Source organism: Rhynchophorus ferrugineus, unplaced genomic scaffold (assembly GCF_030347505.1).
Source record: "Rhynchophorus ferrugineus isolate W39M unplaced genomic scaffold, kcgeb_rfMv2 rfM8, whole genome shotgun sequence".
Classification (NCBI taxonomy): domain Eukaryota; kingdom Metazoa; phylum Arthropoda; class Insecta; order Coleoptera; family Curculionidae; genus Rhynchophorus; species Rhynchophorus ferrugineus.
The window spans coordinates 395055-409790 of record NW_027472587.1 but is presented as its reverse complement, the minus strand read 5'-3'; the positions used below and the strand labels follow the sequence as shown (position 1 = coordinate 409790).

Sequence of the window (14736 nt, the reverse complement as noted above, 5' to 3'; positions counted from 1 at the left end):
GCAGTGGTAAAGGCGACAGGACGGTCCTCTCACTGTTGCGATAGTCGCATGTTCGAATCCTGCTGGGGCATGGTTCGTAAATTTATGTCTGTGATTGTCCTAGGCAAGATTGTAAAATCCGACAAAAAAATGGTCCCAGTCTCGCCAGTAACTAGACTGGGTAAGATCGGATGTCTTTCTAGGTTGGTCACTCGTCAGTCGGTAGGCTTAATGCCGAGGACCGTTGTTCGGAGCCCACGTTAAACTGAAGGTCCTGTCCACATAAACCCTCGTTGGATAAAAATAAGACTTTAAAATATACATATGAAAAAAACAACTGCCAGAAACTTGCTTGAACAATTTCTTTGATGTTCAGATGACGAAACCTTACATTGGAATATTCTATATTCTATTTTTAAAATAATACATTGTTAATTAGAGTGAGCTATTTTCGATTTTCGAAAAAGTATTTGCGGTTATTTCTAATCAATTACTTTAACACTATAGCAGTACACTATGGCATTTATTTTCAATAAGTTATAACTTAAATGTTGTTAATAATATAACAATCAAACGATTGCAGTGTTGCCGAATTAACTCTGAGTTTTAGTTGAATTTGGCTTTGATATATAAAAAAATCTAATCTAAATAAAATAATTGAACAAAAATATTATGAAATATAATTTATTTAGCATTATAGTAAATCTAATACATATATTATCGAAGGACTTAAAACTATAATTAAGACACAGCTATATATATATATAGTTTGTAGGTTAGATTTGTTTTATTTACATTTAACTCTTTTCCACGCCATCCATGAGGTAGAGATTCTAGGCGCGTTTTTTATATAGTGTTATCCCCCTGGAGGCCTAATCCACCTCATTAACTACCAGTACATTTTTCTATATTTCAATTTCAGTTCTTTTCTTTTCTTCTTTATATATTCCTTCCAGGGAAGTTTTTCATCGAGATTCATTCCCAGGTATTTAGCGTTGTTGCTATATGGAATGATTATTATTTAGTGTTATTGGTGATTGTACGGTCTGCTTATAGGTGAACTGCACTTGTACAGAATTACTTTCATTAATTTTTATTTTACAACCTTGTGTCCAATTATATATATTGTCACTTGCTTGTTGTAATTTTCGTGAGGCTTCTTCATTATTGTCTCCGACAGCTATAATCGCAGTATCATCAGCAAATGTAGCCATCGTGATATTTCCCTTTTGTGGTATATCGCAAGTGTCAAGTATATAAAGCATTGGTCCCAGTACACTTCCTTGTGGTACACCTGCTTTGGTTTCTTTTCTTGTGGAGCAAGCTTCTTCTTATTTGACTCTAAACATTCTGGTTGTAATGTATGATTTTAATAGTTCGGTGTGTTGTTTTGGTAGTATTTTCTGTAGTTTATGAACATGGCCTTCATGCCAAACTTTATTGAAAGCTTGTGCTACATCTAAGAATGTAGCTGAACATACTTTTTGACTTTCGTAGGCTTTTTCAATAACATCTGCTAATCTGTGGACCTGGTCAATTGTTGAGTGCTTGTTAATAAACCCAAACTGGTGTGTTGGTATTAACTTTTTTCTCCCTATTATCGGTTTTATTCTTTTCAACAATAGTTTTTCAAAAAGCTTAGATATTACTGGCAGCAGTGATATAGGTCTATAGGCTTTTATTTCGTTTGTTAACTTCCTAGGATTTGGGATCATTATAATTTCCGCCATCTTCCAAATGTCTGGGACATGTTTTAATCTAAATGCTGTATTGATCAAATTGGTGAGTTTTATAGTTTCCTTTCTAGGTAGCTTTTGCAGTAATTCTCCGGTTATTAAATCGTAGCTTGGTGATTTCGTGGGGTTAATGTCAGTTTTAGTAATTTTGGTTAGCTCTTTCGGCGTGACTAACACAATCATCAAATTTTCAGCTTCTATGCCCGGCAAATTATGTTCAATATTAGTTTCGCTTGTTTTGAAAACTTTTTTTTATATATATTCAGCAAATGCTTCTGCTTCTTGGCGATTGTCACGTGCCCAATTCCCACATAGGTCCGTTATAGGTGGACTGTGTAGACATGAGCGCTTTAGATATTTTGTGGCTTTCCAGAGTGAGTAATCAGTTTATTTATCATCTGTTAAAATTCTCAGACAGTCATTTATGGTTTTTAATTTCCAGTATTTCCCTTTTCAATCTTTGGGTCATTTTGTTTAAACTATTTTTATATTTCCAGGTGTTCTGCTTTTTTGCCACTTTTTTCGTAATTTACGTTTTTCAGTTACCCTTTCATAAACTTCTTTTGGATAATTAATTCCTTTAGTTGTACTCTTCTGGAGTATTATTCCAAGCAGCTTGTTGAATCTCTACTACGAGTTTTTCTGCTTCAAAAATTAATTGTTCAGTTGTCTTGAGTGACCAGTGTGTTCTTTGTTTGCTAACGTTGGGTTTCTCTCTTTTCTTATTATATTTTCGCTCAACGTCAGAATCACTGGCATATGATCAAAATTTTCTTCGACTTTTATACAGTTGGATGTTGGATCACTCGGCCAATATGTTGGTGTTCCAGTTGACATATAATTTCATCTTAGTTCAGCAGCTCTATGCAGTTCATTGCCTTTAGTTGTTGTCATTCTAGATCCCCATCTTCTATTTTTTGCATTGAAATCACCTCCAATTATAGATTTTTCTGTAGTTGCTTAGGATATTCAAATAATTTTCCTTTTTTTGGTTGTAGCTTGGAAGACAATAAATTGCGGCTATTGTAACCTTGTATCTGCTTGACTTAATAGTTACTGCGTATAGTTCGGTTCCAACTATCGTAGGGTGAAGAGGTATTTTCAGTAAGTTCAAGCTCTAGAAAGATAGCTTACTTTAAATTAAAACAGTATTTTATTACGGTTATTTAATTAAGTGTTAAAAACCCATAAAAGCATAACAGACATGGCTATCCGTCTCTCAGTGTACCTAAAGTTTAGTGAATACGTGTATACGTGGCCAGATAAAAAGACTGCATTTAATTTTTATTGGTGTTTTAAAATTATTTTCCCTTGTTTTAAAACAATCCTTTTTAAATACGTTTATAATATTTATGGTCAAAAACTAGTGGAAGAAATAATACTTGAGTGAAAATGATGTTCGCGATATAAACAATATATTTATTTTTTTTTATATATGGAAGTAAATATAATAAAATATTAACAGTCTAAAGATGTCAAACCATAGCGGTTCAACCGAATCACCTGCACATTATAATATAAGATTAGAACAATCAGCAATAACGCAAACCCCACAAACAGAATGAACTACAGTCATTAACAAAAAACGATTGAGAAGCGCAGAGGTAGAAATCGCGAGGAAACAAACAAGGATCAGTCACTATTGGTTACAGAAACCAATAGAGACAGAAAATAGCTTTAGCAACAAGCCAGAAGAAATTGAAGGGAATATGCAACCAAGCCCTGAAAGAGTTGTTCCCAAACCACCACTAATCACAATTTATTAGGTAGAAGTAATAAAACACATCCATGATCTATTGAAAACCATCACTACAAACTACACAATTAAAACAGTGAGCTATGAAACAATAAAAATCTAGTTGTTCGAAACGGAGCATTTTAAAGTTCTAGTAAAAGAATTAGATGAAGGAAACACCCAATACTATACATTCAGGCCAAAATCCGGGAGAATATTTAAACTCGTGTTAAAAGAATTTCATCACGGGACGGACTTTAATACCATCAAGGGAGCCCTAGCTGAAAAACTCCACGAGCTCGTAAATGTTTAAAATATACGACATCGCACGACAAAAAAAACCTCTGCCTATGTTCTATATTGATTTAAAACCTAATGAAAATAATAAGGCGGTGTATGAAATCAGCATATTGGAACATAATATTATTAAATGCCAACCACCACATACAAAAAAATTATACCACTATGCACGAGGTGTTAAGCGCACGGGCACACAAAAACTTACTGTCGCAAATCATTTGTATGCGTAAAATGTGTAGGAGAGCACAAAACAGGAGATTGTACTCGTAAAGTTGGCGATGATAAGTGAAATTTGCTAATTGAAACCGAAATCATCCAGCAAACTACAAGGGTTGCGTAGTTCACATGTAACTACAGCAGAAATTATACCCTGCCTTAAGAGAAAAAGGGCATCAACAGCAACAAAAACAATCCACACCAGTCTACCCACCAGACCAAGTCAACCGAACATAACTTATGCCCAAATGGTTGAAAATGATTCAGCACAAAATCGAGAAATCACATCACAACCTACTGAAACTAGCAGCAACATTTCTAGATTATAAAACATGATAGTTGGTGGTTTCATTGGCTACAAAAACGCAGTCTGGAATGCCAATGGGTTCCAACAACACACCAGGGAACTAAAAATGATCGTAACTGAACAAAATATTGACGTTATGATGGTTTCCGAAACACGTCTTACGGACAAACATTATTTGAAAATTCCCAAAAATAAACTTTATCATACAAAGCACCCTGAAAAATACCCAGGTACAGTCATAATCATTCGAGATAATATAAAGCATTTCGAAGAAGAAAAATTCCGCAAAGACTACCTGCAAGCCACTAGTATAACTATAGATGAAGTCCATGGACCATTAACAATGTCTGCGATTTATTGCCCACCCAAACATAATCACAAAGTAGAACATTTTCAAGAATTCTTCAGGATGCTAGGTAATAGATTTAGGTAAAAGCCGGAGGAGATTACAATGCAAAACATTTAATGTGGGGTTCAAGTATAATAACCTCAAAAGGTAGAGATCTGCTAAAAGCAATAACGACAGATAATTTACAACATATCTCTGCTAGTGAACCAACATATTGGCCTTCAGACAGAAATAAAAAATCAGATATAATAGATTTCTGTATTACAAAAAATATTGATACAAAAAAGTGTCATGCAGTATCATGTTTCGACCTGTCTTCTGATCACTCACCAATAATAGTAACAATTTCTTCAAAAATTACCGTCAAAGATAAACCGCCTTCTCTATGCAATAATAGAACTAACTAGTCCTCATTTAGAGAAAACTTAATCCGATACATTACTCTAAACTTACTGTTACAAACTTAACTGTATATAGAACTAGCATAACAAAACCTTACAAAAATACACAGGAGGCAGCATATTCCGCGACTTCCAACAGTGAAACATTTCCAAGAAAAAATACACATATATCATGTACAATACAAAAAAAGATAGCAGAAAAAAGAAAATTACTACGAGCAACAGAAAAGGACTGATGAGAATTAAAAAAAATTTGATAGGGCAATAAAAAGCTGAAAGAACTAATCCAAATTGAACAAAACCAAGGCATTCAAGAATATCTAGAAAACTTGACACCAACTGAGGGTACAGACTATTCGTTGTGGAAAGCAACAAAAAAGCTTAGGAGATCCCAGCAGCATAACCGACCTATTAAAACAAACGATGTCCTCAAAACACTTAAAAAATGTTTTTCAACCAATTCATTCTCAGCTATATAAAGATGAGGAAAATAGATAACAAGGTATTGCTGTATGAGTCTATACTCAAGCCCATTTGGTCATATGGAATCCAAATATGGGGTACCGCTAGCAAATCTAATATATCCGTCATTCAACGGTTCCAAAATAAGGTGTTGCGTGCCATTGTTGATGCCCCGTACTATATTTCAAATAAAGTAATACAACGCGATATGCCTCTAGAACCTATAACGAGTGTAATTCAACGTTTTTGTGTGAAGTACTTCGAAAGAGTGTCAGTGTATCCCAATGTACTCGCTAATCAGCTAAATATGCGACGTGATACTGAAGTCCTTAGACTTTTAACACCACCTGATCTTATTACTGGACATAGTAGACTAGTAGACTTTAAAATAAGCTTTAGAATAAAACTAATTAATTAAGATAATCTTTTATAAAGAAGATCGCTTAATGAAGTGATTTTCTACAAGCCATGTATATATAGTATAGACATAAGAAATACTTATTGCCAATAGGGCAGATTGTGGAATCACGAAGCCAAATGAGCCCGGGTTCTTGAGGGTGAGAAATGTTCTTTTTTATTATTATTGCCCTCCTCTTGCAGTGTTGGATGCAGTGGCTGGATGTATGGTATGATAAAATGTATATCCTCTAAATTCTATAAAGGATTCTTTTGTTAAATGGGTTTCTGATATTAGGCAAATATCTATTTTTTGGATTCCATTAGCATTCCAAATTGCTGTTGGGATATCTTTATTTGCCATTTCGGGTTTTTGGGGCCACTGGCCTAATTTTCAATTCTAGTTTTTCAATCCTTTCGGGAAATTATTCGATCATTTTTTCTTGTCTGTCCAACTTTCCTATTAGTTTAAGTAGCAATTCGTTGGTGGTTGCTTCATCTTCCTTTGTGTCTCTTTGACTATTTTGACTGATAATTTGACTATTTTGACTGATAATTTGGGCATAAGTCATTTCACCAATAACTTTGTTATATTTTTTCGGTTGTTTCTTTTCACTTATTGTTTCTTGAGGTTTAACTTGAGTCCATTATACTTCTCCTGTAATGTCTCTTGTAATGTTTTAGCAGCTACACATCCTCTATAACTTGCCGGATGCGCTTTATTACAAGTTGCATATATCCGCTTAGCTTCTTTGGGTTTTCTACACTCTGTGGTGATATGTTTACCTGAACATTTTACACACCTAGGTCCTCTTCTGCAGAATTTCTGTGTGTATCCATGCAATTGGTATCTTTTGCATTGCGGTATTAAGTTCGATTTTTTAGAGGTTCGATTTTTATTCCGACCCCTAAAATTCTTTTAATACCAAAAATGGTTTTTGAGTCCGTATCATGTTCATTAAGCATTTAAGACCATTTTGGTTTAGTTCTGCGATAATTTTTTCACTTATAGCTGTTGACAGAAGCCCTCTTGCCATAACTTTGATGTATCTGGTTTGTTTGTCTTCATAAGAGTGTCAATGCAGTTTTAGCAACTTTAAGCAAACTATTATTATTGTGAATGTTGTACGAAATTCGGTGTTCAATTTTATTTGTCCATTGTTTAGTATCGTTGCTTTGAATATTATATAGTTTGACCTAAGTGTTTTGTAAAGTAAGTCAAAGTCAGTAATATTACTTCCGATAATTGAGGGTGGCCTGGGCATTCTAATTTCTTTATTCTGTTCATTGTTTTGTTTTATTTTTATTTTGCAATAGTGAAGATCCTGGTGAATTATTTGATTTTCTATTTTTTATTTGTAACCGCTATCCAGCCTACTTTTTTCGGCAATTCTTCCTCATCTGTGTCATATGTTAGAATTGGAGAAAGTGGACTGCTTCTGTTGGCTTGGCGGTTTATCGTTGTTTTGTCCTTGCCCTCAGAGCTTTGTGTATTTAATTGTAGCTGGAGGGCATTTATTTGTTTTTGCATATTGACTAATGCAATTTCAAGACTCTACCGCGCCAACTTTTCATTCTTCCACGCATTGTAGAATGCCTGTTCGTTCTGGGTTCTAGTTGTGCTCTCTATATTTCCATTTTTTCCTTTTTTTGTGCAGTGTTTTTTTCCTATATATTTTTTTACGTATTGTTGAAATAATTCTGATATTTTTATGTTTCAAATTATCCTACGCTGCATTTGTTGTCCAGATGTTGAAATTTTCGACCCTTAACGTTTTATGGCATTTTGCATTTATTTTCTACTGTAGTGACTTTTTTATACATTTTTCCGATCGCACTTTCACTTTTTCGCCAGACTTTAAAATGTTATTGTTAGCCTTTTTTTAACGCCGCATTTGTGACACAGATGTTGCACTTTTGTTTCGTTTCACTGACCGTCTCTCCGAACACGTCTTTACTCTGTGAAAGTTATACGTCGACTTCAAGTAAAGTAATATGATATATTAAGCAGCGACTTAAATTATCAAAATAATCAAAGGGCTAAAATAATGTTTGCCGGTTTATAACCTGTAGTAATTATAACTAATATTTTAAATAATTTAGCGTACATCTGACAACCAGACGCCCACCGGGTGTCAGATGTATAAAAAATTTCTGAAAGCAATAGTGATAAGTGTTTTTAACTCTTACCTACGAATTATTGTGGCTGTATAATTAACTGTAGTTTTTAGATTTACTATAATGTTAAAATTAATTATATTTCATAATATTTTTGTTCAATTATTTTATTTAGGTTAGAATTTTTGTATGTCAAAGCCAAACTGAACTAAAATTCAGAGTTAATTGAGTAAACATTGCAATATTTCGACATCACAAATATCCATGATGTATTACTCAAAAAACCTTGAATAGACTATATGTTTAGTAGACATGTAGTTCTAATATAGGTTTTTACGTACGCCGACTGGAATATTAATAAACATAGGCCTTGATTATGCAATGACCTTGAACAAGTTTTGTAATACAGACACATATATTATTACATGAGAACATGCTTTACAGCAGTAATTACTGTTACCAAAGCATATTATTATAGCTTAAGCATATACTTATGTTAGCTGAGTGAGCTGTTAGTTTAGTGAGCTAATTTTTAAGGCTTTTCAATAAATCTTCTGTACTTATTGTTGGTATAAGCATCACGTTAGACAAAAAGCAAAACACATTAGAACCAAAATAAAACAACTATACTGGTTAGTCGGAAGATACTCTCAACTTGATCTAAAATCAAAGAGGTTGATCTATAATACAATTATAAAGCCAATTTGGACCTATGGGGTGCAAATATGGGGTTGCACTAAAAATGCAAATCAGTTAATCATACAGCGCTGTCAAAACAAGATTCTTCGATTGATTAGCAATGCCTATCGCTATGTAACCAATGAAGAACTGCACGATGACCTGGAAATAAAATGGATTTGCGAAGTTGTGCAGGATTTCGCCTTGAAACACGAAAGAAGATTACTAAATCATTCTAACGTGGAAGCAATACAACTGCTGGACAGCGCACAGGATGTCAGGATATTGAAACGAACAAAACCATACTAACTTGTGTGAACATTTAGTGTGTATTATTAGTGTAAACTATAGCTATAAGTTAATAATTAATAAATAATTATAATTTTATAATTGAGGAATACATACTGGTGTATTTTCTCGTACTCGTCTTGCTTGTTAATTAATCCAAGCACATAGGAAAAGTAGTAATAAATTAATTGTAATAATAATAATTAAGATTGTACTAAGCGTATCTAATAAAGATGTTATAAAAAAAATTGTTGGTATAAATATGATATGTATTGAAATGTAATACACTTAACAAGGCATAATCTAGCAAATCACAGGATATCAAATATGAGAAATTGGAGTTCTAGTACCTATGCTAATCGAGCATTAAAAAGAAAAAAATATAGTTATACTAGCGGACATTGAACACGACAAATTGATTGAATGTTAAGCATGTACTCACAGAGTATAAAAAATATAGAAGGCAATTTTAAATGTGCGCATGTTTGCCTTGTTACTAGAGGGCTAGAAGTGTAAAATCAGTATAATTGACAAATTTGATGCAATTAATTTTCTGAAAATGTGCTGGCTCCATGTTAAAACATTGATACAAGTTTGGCATCCGTGGAACTCAATCTCTTTACGTTAATAAAAGGCGAATCTGCAAAAGAAGCAGGTGTTTGCAAGGGCTTCCAAAATTACTTGAAGTGACATAACATATGTTTAATTACCACTTTTTTCGGGAAACAATTTAGGCTATTCAACATCAGCGGTACTTGATACCGAATTTATATAAATCCACCAGTCTAAAAGATGTAATCTAACAACGCTGGGGACATGTTTTGATTTGTTAGAGAATGAAGGCATATCTTGATTCGATTTGATACTAAAATTATGTACAACACTTAATAAAAGAACAGCATCAGAAAATACTTTTTTTATTTTATTTTAAGTTAACACAAGATTCAAGTTACAAGATATCAAAATTAGGAAGATAATAATTAAGTGTTGTTCATTTTGGTCATTTAATGAGGTTAGTAAAATAGCTACGGGCAAAGATGGGACATTTTTCATCGATATATCTAAATATAATTAAGCTCGTAGGGATAATGTTTCTTTCTTAATATCTTAAAATCTCTTGTTTATCTAAAATGTCTAAATCTGTATCTCTAAAATCGTATGTTTTTTAGTTAGCCATAACTCTCAGAAGATGCGTGTACCAATTTGACAGCTGTCGGATCATTAGTTTGTGAATTATAGCATTTTGAGTGAAGCAACTTTTATTATTGTGAAAAAAAAAGGATAAATAGTAATTTCGCGTATTGATAAAATATTGCTTTTTGAAGGGAAAAACACAGTTGAAGCAAAAACTTGGCTTGATGCCGAGTTTCCGTACACTGCCCAAGGAAAATCAACGATCAAGGATTGGTATGTTAAGTTTAGATGTAGTGAAATGAGCACCGAAGACGGTGAATGCAGTGGACGCCCAAAAGAGGTTGCTACCGACCAAAACATTTAAAAAATCCACAAAATGATTTTGAATGACCTTAAATTGAAATTAAATGAAATAGCAGACGCTCTAAAGATATCTACTGAACGTGTACATCATATCATTCACGAATATTTGGGAATGAGAAAGCTTTGTGCACAGTGCTTGACGCGCGAGCTCACTTTTGACCAAAAACAACGACGAGTTGATGATTCGGAGCAGTGTTTGAAGATGATCAAGCGTAATAATCCCGAGTTTTTGCATCTATATATGACAATAGATGAAACATGGCTTCATCATTTCAATCCGAAGTCCTTACTGGCAAGGTTATGGCGTCCGTATTTTCGTATGCGCATAGAATAATTTTCATTGACTACCTTGAAAAAGGAAGCACCATCAGAAACGGCTAGTACATAGCGGTATGGGACCGTTTGAAGGACGAAATCGCCGAAAAGTAGCCGCATTTGAAGAAAAAGGAAGTGCTGCTTCTCCAAGACAATACACCGTGTCACAAGTCAGTGAAAACGATGGCAAAAATCCATGAATTGGACTTGACGGATTGACGTATTGCTTCCTCATCCACCATATTCTCCAGATTTGGCCTCCAGCGACTACGTCCTATTCTCAGATCTCAAAAGAATGCTCGCCGAGAAGAAATTTTCGTCGAATGGAGAGGCGATCGCCGAAACTAAGGCCTATTTTGAAACAAAGGATAAATCGTACTAAAAAATGGTATCGAAAGTTTGGAGGGTTGCTATAGTCAGTGTACCACCCTTGAAGGGAATTATGTTGAATAAATAATTTTGCCAAAAAATGTGTTTTACCATGGTACGCCGGGGATTTTTCAATTGACCTGTTAGTACCTTCTGATTATTATATGTTCAGATCTATCTATCATGGCTTAACTCGCACTTGGTTTCTTGCACTTGGTATCGCTGAGTTGCCAGAAATATAGAAAATCTATAGAAAATGGCCGAGAATGGTATTTTAATTAATATCCGCCACGAAACTTTAGTATACTATACACATTATCATGAAAACTCTTAACAAAGATCATTTTCTCGCTTTTAGATCCTACAATTAAAGAGTATTAAAGATGGTATTCATGTAAACATTACAAAGAGCTGCAGTAGAAATTAGTTTAAACACCTAATGCATTTGTGTTTGTTATATATATTTTACTACGATAGAAATACTCGAAACACATATACAATAGTTCCGAACAACAGTTAATTTCTAACCAACAATCCAATTTCTAAGGTATCGATCCTCTAGAAGCGGAAAAACCCGATGGAATGCGCGATCATTTCATCCCCTCGAAAGACAACCGGATGGTGTAAACAAACCGATATATCCCGAGAAGCATTTGACTTTTGGAAACCCATTGGAAAGGTGTTTCCCTTCCTAGAAACAATTACCGGTCAGGTTGCGAGAACACTTAAGCCAGCCCACGTTACCGGAACGAGGGAGATCCTTTCAAGTAAAGTTCGGCGATTCAGTCTCCTTTCGAAAACGAATCTCCGTAGGAGTCCCTCAAGGTGCTCCACTAGCCCTAGCCCTATTCAACCTTTATATGGCTGATTTCCCACTTCATAAACATTCACACATAGCACATTATGCAGATGAGACAGCTTTCTTCACCACCGGTTACAGTCCCGACGCCATCCGTGACAGACTCCAAGTTCAACTGAACCAGGCGATTGCGTGGTACAAATTCTACCGGCTGCAGATTAACCCGAACAAAACTCATGCTATTCTGTTCCACCGTAAGAAGGAGTTCCGCGCTTGTCGCCTCCAAATCTAAAAAGTCCCTATCCCCTGGCTCCCTCAAATTCAACACGTTATTTGCAAAGCCAATGGCATGTACAGTCTACTATTTCCACTCCTCTTTAGAAAAAGCAAACTCCCAATCGCCCAGAAAACGACTCTGTATAAGATGCTAGTGCGTCCAGTCTGCCTCTACGGAGCATAGGTGTGGTACCAGTATGTCTCTGAGAGACAACTTCCACTACTCCATTCCAGTACAAAAAAGTCCGCGCGTTACTTAATACCCCATGGTTATGAGTAATGTGAATACTCACCTCGAATCAGGCATCCCTTTCGTGAAAAGTTTCTCGAGCATGCTCATTGTAAGGTTCTCTCTTGGCGCCCAGAACAGGATAACAATCTTATCAAATTTCTACCCATCCACAAACCTTTGTAGCTAAACCAACTTTGACAATCCCAGTCGTACCGCTGGGTCTCTCTCGCCGCAAAACTTCTCTATCCGGAACCCGAAGCGACATCAGCAAAAGACCATTTGATTCTATCTGGTCAATCTGGTATAAGAAAAAAAATTATCTTCGTCTTTTTTGCCATCAGTCTTCCAGAACATGCACAGCCTTCGCTACTACTATTCTATTACTACTATACATACACAGTCAACACAAATAATTTGAATACTTGGCCAAAAGCGCGCACAGTTGTGCACAGTTGGTTGGACATTGTGAATTGTGGGTGCACTTCGGAACCTGCACCACATAGAGGTCATGAGTCAAGAGTCATGTGGCGACCGCTACGACCCTTTAGGCCACCACGCATTCACCTACACCAAGTTCAAAGGTTGGCAATGCCGGAGGATTGGTACCATGCGGTTCCCGGCTATAGAAGACCACCACGACGACGTCTCGCGCTCTTTTCTTTTCTCTACCCTCTTGTAACAGTACCACTTCCACAGCGCTACCGTACTTTCTTCACATTACCTAATATCCTGTTCATTCTCTCGTCGACCACATGTATCAATTTAAATAAAAATAAACAAGTTTTTCTTCAACCAGTATTTTTAATTCTCATGCGTATTTTTAATTCCTTCCAAAAATAGTAGTGTGTGTTCGAACAAACATTCGCATCGACAGCCACACATTCCGACTAACCGACCGGACGAACATTCCTACAACTCCTTTATTATTCACAACTTTGAATCAGTATCTTCGGCAGCTTTTTTATATAGGCTATTAAAGTATGCTTGATCTAACTTAGTCCACTCATCTCGGATAATATTTTTTAATTCTTCAATATTGCTATTTTTTTAATTTTTGAACATACAGTAAGTGCAAGCTTACCGCAACAATTTTCAATAATATTCTAGCCAGGCGTGTGCGCTAGCCATTTGAAGAGTTGAAAAATATTCTTTGAGATTGGCAGCATGAACAGCAGCAGCATTGTTTTGCAGCAATTTGTGTTCCATATATTCGGTAATTGTACGTATATCATTTTATTATAACTGACAGTAATAATATTTTTAAATTCTTTACTTCCTTCTTTTCTTAAATCATGTTAATAATACTTTTAATATTATGGCTATACAAATTCCATTTCTTTTCGCCCGAAATTTGGCTTTGACTGCTGTTGTTTTTAAGTACAATTTTCCGGATATATCAATTGATATATTTAAATACGTATGGTACTCACAAAATAAAACGCTATTAAGCACATTCATTAGTCATTGTCACGATTTTATGTGGAACAAATAGTATCTTTGGAACAAATCTACAAATTTGTTCCTACTGAGAGTTGTAACGAATAATGCGTAGTGTGTTAAAGTTTTGTCGTTTACAAACCCAACTTATTAATGTACAACTTAATATACCTTAATAAATTATTATTTTTAATGAAAATTTGATTAGTATATATGCAATAACTTAATAAGTATAAACTGTGAAACTTATTTCAGAGACGAGTAATTCTCGTATAATAATTGTGAACCTAAAATACCACAACTACGCCACTGCAACCATAAAAGAAAAGAATGTACGCTTGGGCGGTTCACGTAGTAAACCCTACGATCCTACGGTCGTAAGCCCCGACACACTAAAACCGAATTGGCCAAGGTGAAAAATGAATTTCAATGTCAACGACAAAGGAAACTCCCAAGCTGCATCTCGTTCTCGATCAGTTAGTCCTCATGGCTACAGTCGTTCACGCGGTTTCTTCGATTTCGGCCTAACCGCGAATACGGTCAATTCGTCTTCAATACGTGTCTTCCCTATTTGTTTCCGTTTAATTTTGTTTCGGTAATTATTGTGTACGTGAATGAAAACAGCTATGTTAGTGTGTGGTGAGCACTCAATACTGAGAACATTTTTAGGGTAATTATATGGCTCGGTGACTGGAGGTAAATGAAAAGAAACCGTGATGGTTTAAATCGTGTGACTGTTATTTATTAACGTTAAATAACAAAAATATAAAATACAGTAGATAATAAATAAAAGTGATAGGGAATAGGATTTTATCTGAAGACGAGACTTGTGCAGTCGATGGTGGC

General features: G+C 35.1%; 1 protein-coding gene across 1 annotated transcript in view; it reads left to right on the top strand.

The window, feature by feature from the left end:
• The first annotated feature begins 14507 nt into the window (after positions 1-14507).
• LOC143201424 (uncharacterized) overlaps positions 14508-14736 on the top strand; it is a 97718-nt gene continuing 97489 nt past the window's right edge. Inside the window, exon 1 of the mRNA XM_076412478.1 lies at positions 14508-14618. The gene's annotated coding sequence lies outside the window, so the exon portion shown is untranslated. The remainder of the gene's footprint in view (positions 14619-14736) is intronic.